This window comes from Lactuca saligna, chromosome 6 (assembly GCF_052625555.1).
Source record: "Lactuca saligna cultivar CGN05327 chromosome 6, ASM5262555v1, whole genome shotgun sequence".
Classification (NCBI taxonomy): domain Eukaryota; kingdom Viridiplantae; phylum Streptophyta; class Magnoliopsida; order Asterales; family Asteraceae; genus Lactuca; species Lactuca saligna.
Window position 1 is genome coordinate 55,864,133 of NC_136422.1, and position 9,738 is coordinate 55,873,870.

Here is a 9,738-nt window from a genome sequence, read left to right on the forward strand (position 1 = left end):
ACACTACCCTACACACCCTCGCGATCACTTTAAACGACCCAATATACCGGGGTCCTAGCTTGCCCCTCTTTCTGAATCGGATCACTCCTTTCCAAATAGATACCTTCAGAAGCACCCAATCACTAACCTGAAATTCGAGCTCGGATCGTCGCCTATCAGCATAACTCTTTTGGCGACTCTGAGCGGTCAACAATCTCTGCCTGACCTGTTGTATCTAGTATGTCGTCTGAAGCACAATCTCCGTACTACCCATTACACGTTGCCCCACTTCTCCCCAACAAATGGGGGTCCGACACCTCCTCCCATACAACAGCTCAAAGGGTGGCATACCAATGCTCGAATGATGGTTGTTGTTGTAGGAAAATTCCACCAAGGGTAAGTACGTGTCCCAACTCCCACCGAAATCCAACACACATGCCCGAAGCATATCCTCGAGCGTCTTAATCGTCCGCTCACTCTGTCCGTCAGTCTGGGGGTGCTACAGAGTACTGGAATGCAATCTAGTACCTAATTCCTCATGGAATTTCTTCCAGAATCTAGAGGTGAAACGCACATCTCGGTCTGAGACAATCGAGATTGGTACTCCATGTCGTGCCACCACTTCCCTCACATATATCTCTACGAAAGAGCTCTCGCTAATAGCGAGGAAATGAGCGCTCTTCGTCAACCGATCTACAATCACCCAAATTGCATCGACGCCCCTCGTGGTCCTTGGAAATTTAGTGATAAAGTCCATGGCAATATGTTCCCACTTCCACTAGGGAATCTCTAACGGTTGCAACTTGACGTGCGGTCTCTGATGCTCGGCCTTAACCCTGCGAGAGGTTAGGCACCTCTCCACAAACCATGCAATGTCCCTCTTCATACAGGGCCACCAATACTCCCTTTTCAGATCCAAATACATCTTAGTGGCCCCGGGATGGATCGAGAACTTCGATCGATGAGCCTCTTTCATCAAAATGGTATGCGTTTCGCCCGCATGCGGTACCCAGATCCAACCCTGAAACATCATAAGTCTACGACCATCGGTGACGAACTCCGATACTTTCCCGACAACCCATTCTCTCTTCTGGTTTTCTGGGCTAACGGCCTTGGTCTGAGCTCCTCGAATGGTGTCCAACACCGGAGTCATCACGATCAACCTCATACAAATGTCACGCATCAGATCACTCTCCGCCCTACAACTCAAGGCATCGGCCACCACGTTGGCTTTTCCCGGGTGGTACAGGATCACGCAATCATAATCCTTTACCACATCCAGCCAACTCCTCTGTCATATATTCAGGTTGGGCTGATCCATTGAATACTTCAGGATCTTGTGATCCGTGTATATAGTAGATCGGACCCCATATAAATAGTGATGCTAGATCTTGAGGGCGAACACCACTGCCCCCAACTCCAAATCATGGGTAGGATACCTCGCCTCATGAGGCTTCAGCTGCCTCGATGCATACGCTATCACATGACCCCTCTGCATAAGTACTGCTCCCAATCCTGATATCGACGTGTCACAATATACCACAAAATCCACCAATCCCTCCGGAAGGGCTAACACCAACGCTTCGCATAATCTCTGGCGAACTGTCTCGAAGGAGGTCTGCTGCTCTGGACCCCAAGTAAAAACTGCACCCTTCCGGGTCAACTTGGTAAGTGGCACGACGATCTTGAAGAAATCCCTGATGAATCTCTAATAATAGCCTGCCAGCCTTAGAAAACTCCTGATCTCCATGGGCGACCTCGGCACCTGCCAACTCATCACCGCCTCAATTTTTGTTGGATACACCAATATCCCTTTCTGATTAACGAGATGTCCCAAGAACTGGACCTCTCGTAACCACAAATCACACTTGGAGAACTTGGAAAAACGTCTCTCCGATCTCAAAACCCCTAAGATCTCCCTCAGATGCTCCTCATGCTGCTCTCTAGATCTTGAATACACCAAAATGTCGTCAATGAATATGATTACCGAGCGATCCAACATCGGTCTGCACACCCTGTTCATGAGGTCCATGAACACCGTTGGTGCGTTGGTGAGCCCGAAAGGCATCACCACGAACTCGTAATGCCTGTAACGAGTCCTAAATGTTGTCTTCTGAATATCCTCATCTCGCACCCTCACCTGATGATATCCAGACCTCAAGTCGATCTTCAAAAACCAAGATGCTCCCTACAACTGATCAAGCAAATCGTCAATCCTCGGCAACAGGTAACGGTTCTTGACCGTCAATTTGTTCAACTCCCGGTAGTCAATTCACATCCGGTGTGAACCATCCTTTTTTCTTGACAAAAAGGATAGGAGCTCCCCACGGTGAACTACTCAGCCGAATAAACCCCTTTCCCAGCAGCTCCTGCAGCTGCGAGGATAACTCCTGCATCTCTGGAGGCGCAAGGCGATAGGGCTCCTTGGCGATAGGCGCGGCCCCCGGAACCAAATCGATACTGAACTCCACCTGCCTCACAGGAGGTACGCCTCGCAACTCCTCCGGAAATACATCCGGGAACTCACGCACTATCGGAACCTCTCCCACAAACCTCGGTTTCTCCGACTCAACCCTCGCGTCCATAACATATGCTATGAATCCCTTACATCCCTACTGAAGACTCTGCCTCGCCCTGGCGGCTGAGCAAAACGCTGAATCGAAACATGTACCCTCGTCGTACACCGTAAGAAATCCCCCACTAGGTTCTCGCATGGTCACCAGTTGTCGCTCGCAGTCGATGATAGCTCCAAATCTGCTCAACCAATCCATGCCCACAATGACACAGACATCCCCCATCGCAATAGGTACCAAATGAATGGGAAACTCAACCCCGAAAATCTCGAGTACACAACCACGAATCACCTCGGTGGCATACACCGCTCTCTCATCCGCTATGGAAACTCTCAGAGGTCGACTCATTGCCTCTCTACTAGTACTGATGTGTCGGCTAAAGGCCAACGATACGAAAGATCGACTCGCACCCGAGTCAAATAACACTAGAGCAGGTACAGAATTCACAAGGAAGGTACCTACGCATATCATAATATAAGCACAATCATTACAGAATTTAAAAGAATACATGAAAGAGTACATACCAGCCAACACATCGGGCGCTGCACGGACCTCCTCCGCAGTCAACTGGAAGGCTCTCCCACGTGCCTTCGGTGCTTCAACTTTCGCAGGATGAACATTCGCAGCTCTCACCGCAGTAGGTCTTGATCCCGAAAATGCTCCCTGCGTTGACCCTCGCAACTGTGGACACTCTGCCTTCCGGTGTCCACTCTGGTTGCAATGAAAACAGACTGAAAAACCCTTAGGGCAATCCTTGGCCATGTGCCCCTCCTTGCCACACTTGTAGCAAGACCCTACTCTGCAAATCCCCTCGTGGCTCTTGCCGCACTTTCCACAAGTGCGTCCCTTCTGGTTCCCAGATCTCGAATCAGCGGGTTTGACCCGCTTGGCTGCCGGCTAAGACTGAACCGGCCGCCGATCCTTTCCCTGAGACTCAGCCTCCTCCCTGGCTTGGGTCTCCAACTCTATCTCCCTCTTCCGAGCATTTTCCTGAAGCTCGGCAAATGTCCGGTACGTCGAGTTCGCCACGAACTCACATATATTACTCCTCAGGATGCTCAAATATCGGCTCATGTGTGCCTGCTCAGAGGACACGTGCTCTGGGCAGAACATCGCCCGCTCATGAAACATCCTCGTAATCACTGTAACATACTCAGTACCCTGCTTGAGGGTCAGAAACTCCTGGGCCAAACGCTCCCTCTCCACTTGGGGAACGTACTCATCCTGAAACATAGTGGTGAACCTCTCCCAGGTCACCGCAACAAGCTCAGCAGGCGTAAAGTGCGCAGTCACAAACTTCCACCAGTCCTTCGCTCCCAAGCGAAGCTGGTTCAGCGTGAATCGGACTCTCAAATGCTCTGGAGATGAGCAAGTAAAGAAACACCCCTCTATGTCTGAAATCTATCTCATCGCCGTGATCGGGTCTTGGGTCCCGTCAAACTCCGGTGGTTTTGTGTTGCTGAACTCTCGGAACAACAACGCATCACCACCCTGCGGCCTAGTCGCAGCTATAGCTGCAGTGGCCACAACAACAACAGCCTTAGAAAGAGCAGCGTATCTCTCGTCAAATGTCTCCATCAGAGTGGTCTTGATAGACCCGAACATCTCTGGTATCTCTGCCCTGATGGCCGCAGCCACCTCCTCCTGGATGATCCTACGGATCTCCTCATCACCCGAACTGCCGATCACTGGTGTGTGGCGTGTCCCAACCATGGTCTCCTTCTGAAATACAACAAAAGAATATTAGAGACCCTTTTCGAGTATAATCACACTCGATAATTCCAACCTACTCGTTCCTTGGTGCCCAAAGGATTCTTACTTGGACTGCGTACCAACCCGGTATCTTCAGTAGTACAGGCCCAATACTACCGTCCATACCGCATTGGCATTCATCCTAAGTCCTCCTCCTTGAGCCTCAAATCCCAAGTACTCTACTCTATCTATCATGTGCTACTCACTAGCAAAACTCTCATAAGCACCTCGCTGCTACCTAAATCACTCTTAAGCATCTCTAGCAGCTAAACCCCTAGACTAAGGCATCATATATCAGGCCACTCTAGTCCTAATAAGAATACCTAGTCTACTCTAGCATGCATATCGTAACTCATCATATAGCATACATAACATATCTGATAATCACTTATTACGAGGGTATTTTGGGAAATCACCGTTCGGGCGTTGGCTGATCGTACACACGACTCTGCTCTGTTTGTCTCAAGACTCTTTTTTTTTTACTCTTTTTCAAAAATATTATTTGTATTATTAAAAATTTCATCAAATCCCCAGTTTGAGTTCATATACGTCCGAAGATATATCCGAATCCCTCAAACCAAGGCTCTGATACCAACTTGTAACACCGTAAAAATTTGAACAATTTTTCACTTTTGTAACCCATAAAATATCATTTGAAACCATTAACAAAACATTGTATCAACATTGTATCAATACAAAACCCAAGATCAAAATATATATAAACTCTGGTATGCGTGTGTACGAATCATGTCGGCGCCTTCCGCGATCACCACTGGTACCTGAAACACATAACACATAACACTGTAAGCATAAATGCTTAGTGAGTTCCCCAAAATACCACTCTAACACATAATAGCCACTCGAGGTTGTAACTCTGTTGACCCTTAGGTATATGTGTCTCAGTGGGGCCCTACAGCCCCAACTCTCTATGGGCCCTTTGGCCCGAACTCTGTGGACCCGAAAGTGGACTTGGGAGCCGGTAGAAGATATGATGGAGCATTACCCCGAGCTGTTTCAGGATCGAGCAGCAGACTTCGAGGATGAAGTCTAAAATAAGTGGAGGAGATTTGTAGCACCTGGTTCCTGGTACGTGAGTTATGTCTAAGTATTTTATGTTTTTGGTCGTGGACTCGGCGAGTTGGAGGCCCGACTCGCCGAGTAGAGACGAGACTTCGCGGCGCGGTTAAGATGGCGACTCGGCGAGTCTACGCTGTCTGATGAAACCCTAATTTCCAAGGGTTTGCACCCTATTTAAACAACCATTTGCGCCCCACCTCCGCCCCATTCACCCTCAGAAGCACTCCATACGTTCTAGCTCTTATTCTTGTGAGTTTGAGGCATTTTAGTGTGTGTTCTTGAGGATTTTGAGAAGGAAGTGGAGTAGATTAAGAGGAAGGGAAGGAAGCCAAGCATCTTAGTGTTCTCTCAGTGATCTCTTTGAGGTAAAACTCGTTTTCCCCCTGTCTCTATGCTTATTACTCCATTAAAGTCTTCCTTGAGCCTTCCCCAAGCTTGTATGTGCATTATATTTCGTAATAAGTTGATTGGCCTCTAGATCTAGGCATGATTGAGCTCCAGGAGCTCAGATCTACTGCCTTTATGGACCCATGTTGCATGAAGACCTTAGATCTACTCTTTTGGTGCATTTTGAACCCTAAAACCCTCATGGATGAATATTTACACGTAAAGTTGGAAACTTTACGTGTTATTCATGCTCTAGGAACCCAGATCTATGAATGGCATGGACTGGATTCGAGCAAAATCGCGTATATGGCTCTTGAATGAAGCATACTCGGCGAGTCACTCATCTAACTCGGCGAGTCTAGTCGCGAGTCTCCGAGTGGTCCCCTTTTTCGTTGTGTCGAGTTGTGTAGTGAGTCCAGGGTGGACTCGGTGAGTTGGAAGCCAAAACTCACCCATAAGGGAACTCGGCGAGTCGATGCCCAGACTTGGCGAGTTCAAGGCAATCTCCTTAGATCAAGATCAGACTCGGCGAGTTGTTCATAAAACTTCGGCGAGTCGCAGCATAAGTGTTCATCGGATGAAGATGAACTCGCCGAGTTGTTCATACAACTCAGCGAGTAGGATGAAGGACTTGAACATCAGTTTGGAAGGAGAACTCGTCGAGTCAACACCTAACTCGACGAGTAGAAACAGAATTTAGACCAGTAGATTGGACAGGGACTCGGCAAGTTGGCGAGCCAACTTGGCGAGTCGGGTCAACTGAAAGTTGACTCTGACTTTGACTTAGGGCATGATCAGGGGTAAAATGGTCTTTTTACCAAAGGACAGCTAGCAGTGTTTGATTGAGTATGTTGTGGGAATTACAGCCGGAGGATTTCCGGAGCAACAGCAGCAGCAATAGATAGTCAGTTCCCGATCAGATCAGCAGCTACTCCGAGGTGAGTTGCCTTCCAGTAGCGGTGGGTCTAAGGCCACAATGCCGGCCCACCAGTAGGGGATGTATGATAGATGATTGTCTTTGTAATATCATCTAGGTTTGCTACTACTTGCTATGTTATATGCTAGCATGATATGTTGTATGTGATAGTAGTAGAGTTCGGTTGTTAGGACCGAAGTGTAGTCAGACACCCCAAATATGTCTGATATTATGTTTGTGTTATGATATATGTGATAGTAGTAGTAGGGGTGAAATAGTCCCCGAGGTTCGGTTGCTAGGACCGAAGGGTAGTCAGCACCCCAGAATAGCTCAACATGGGTAGGTCAGCGCCCTAGAATGGCTTGACACGGGTAGGACGGCAGCACCCCAGAATGGTCATATTGGATAGTCAGGCACCCCATAATAGCCTGACAGTATGTATGTTATGTGTGGTATGGTATGTGGTACGATGGGGGAACTCACTAAGCTTTGTGCTTATAGTTTACAGTTTTGGTTTTAGGTACCTCTTCATCAAAGGGGAAGGAGCTGGCACGGTAGCGGCACATCATGCACACACTGGTTTCCGCATCTATTAGATTTCTCTGGGATTTATACTCTGATATTTCGATTGGTTGTATGATTTGGCTTTTAGACATGGTTTGCATTGTGATGTAGTTTGATCAAACAATGTTTTCAATTATTAACGTTTTCTAAAGTAATGTTTTAAAAATGAAATTTTTGGATGTGAAAATTGGGTCGTTACATAAATACTCTTATAAATATAACTCTCGAAACTAGACTCGTCCTGCCATTGGCACCCTCAGGAGGGTAAAAGACTATTTTACCCCCTTCTCGACACAAGTACTCCATTGACCAAACCCTAAAGGTCAACGGTCACACTTTGACCCTACTCGCCGAGTGCACCCTGGTGACTCGGCGAGTTCACACATGCTCTCTAACACTTTGTCCTGCATGGCACGCCGATTCCCTCCCTATGCTTGACAAGTCATACTAGGCATGAATCGCGGGGCCACCACGACTCAACTCGCCGAGTCTCAAGAACAACTCGGTGAGTACCGCCTTGAACTCCAGTCCTCTAACTCCCTTCTGACTCACTGAGTCATCCCCCAACTCAGCAAGTCCACTCACTGATCAATTTACGTGAAACCCCTACCCTACTCGCCGAGTCTCAGGAACAACTCAGCGATTGCATGCCATGCACAAACTCTACTCGCCTCCTGAGGTCAGATCTGTTTCCCTAAATCAAAGATCTGGCCTTCCCAAGCATGAATGTCACGTAAAGCTCGAAACTTGATGCTTGTATAATAACAAAAAGGCATCAAAAGGAGATTTAGTCCAAAAATGGCAACCTAAGTCCAATAACCCCAAACTGATCCATAAAGCTCCAAGGGTTAAGGTCTCTGGACCTCTTTGAATCCAGATCCAAGGCACAAACTCGAAGAGGGACCATTTGATCCACATAATCACTCTCCAAAGGGGTTAGAAAACCCTAACTCTAATGATCAACACCAAAACTGAAGGAGGTTCGAACTATTACCTCAAAATGGAGTCTCTGAACTCTGGAACTGATAGAATCGCACCTCCCCTTTTCTCTTGTTCACCTCCTTCTTGCTAAACCAAAGGTACAAGGATCAAAAATGACTTCTTCTTCCTCACAACGATTTGGCTCACTTAGGGTTCTCTCAAGGGATTTGTAGCCGAAATGAGAGGCTATAAGTGCCCTTAAATAGGCTCCAAACCCAGGGGATTTAGGGTTTCATTAAACAGCGTGGACTCGCCGAGTCCAAGGTGAATCCGGATGAACAATCACGACCCTACTCGGCGAGTCTACGCATCAACTCGCCGAGTTCCTTCTCATAATTCAAAATAAATAAATAAAATAATATACCTGGAAACCCGACTGTTACATATTTCATCTAAACTCAAGTGTTATTCCATGTTTCATAACATCCTTGAATCATCTACACACGTTTTAACACCAAAAATCGTTCTTAGGATCATCCAAACTTTCACGTGTTCATCAAGTGTTCTTGACTTTATACTCCTCGTCTTTGACCTTCCACTCTTCAAAAAATCACTCAAGGTGAGTTCATATCCCTACATTTTCCAGTTTTCTTTAGTTTTCAGGGTGGGTGGGGGGATACAAGTTAAAACACCAAAATATATTTAAAACTTAACTTGACAGCTTACAACAGAAAAGTTGTGACCTGTTCATGAACTGTTTTACCCAACTTAAACTTAATATTTTTCAAAACTGTTTAATATTCAAATATTTCAGGTTTATACCTTTAAAATGACTACTTGCACATCTTCATGCGATTTTTCTACAATTTATGGTGATTTTAAAATGACTACTTGCACATCTTCACATTGGTTTGAAACCACCAAAAATCTAGGAAATTTTATGAAAGCAATAGACTCTTTTTCCAAACTCTCCGAGTTTACGGATTTAGTTTTCGACTTACAATGATTTTTCTATAAATATTCTAAAATAGTGACAGTTAAGGATAAAACTGTCAAACACAAATTTAAGAGTTTTTCACACCTTGTAACATGCTAAGCAAGGTGTGTAAGATTTACACTTAGTAGTTTCAATGTATTTTTCATTGAAATACACAGTCATGCATATCAAGGTTTTAATACATCATAACACACAACGGATAAACTATAATAGGTATAGTTTGAACACTTCATTTAACAAAGATATGGTAATACAATCGATTTATAAGACGGGTATTTCATTACAAACAACGTGAACTTGTTAATAAATAAATTTGTGAGACATTCACCTTCAGGGTACTCTTAAGTACCACATAAAATTCTTGTAGTTATAATTAGAATCTCTCGAAGGGAGAGCGTTATAGTTGTGTATAGATCTATATTGGGTCTGACAAACCCGCACCTAAGCTGCTTCAACAGCTAGACCGGTAGGTCTGGGGTGACAAGTGTCATAACATTCTGATGCCTAAAGAACATCGAGTACGAGGCCTTTGAGTCTTAGCATGGTTATAACAACTCACATAGGAAATTTAC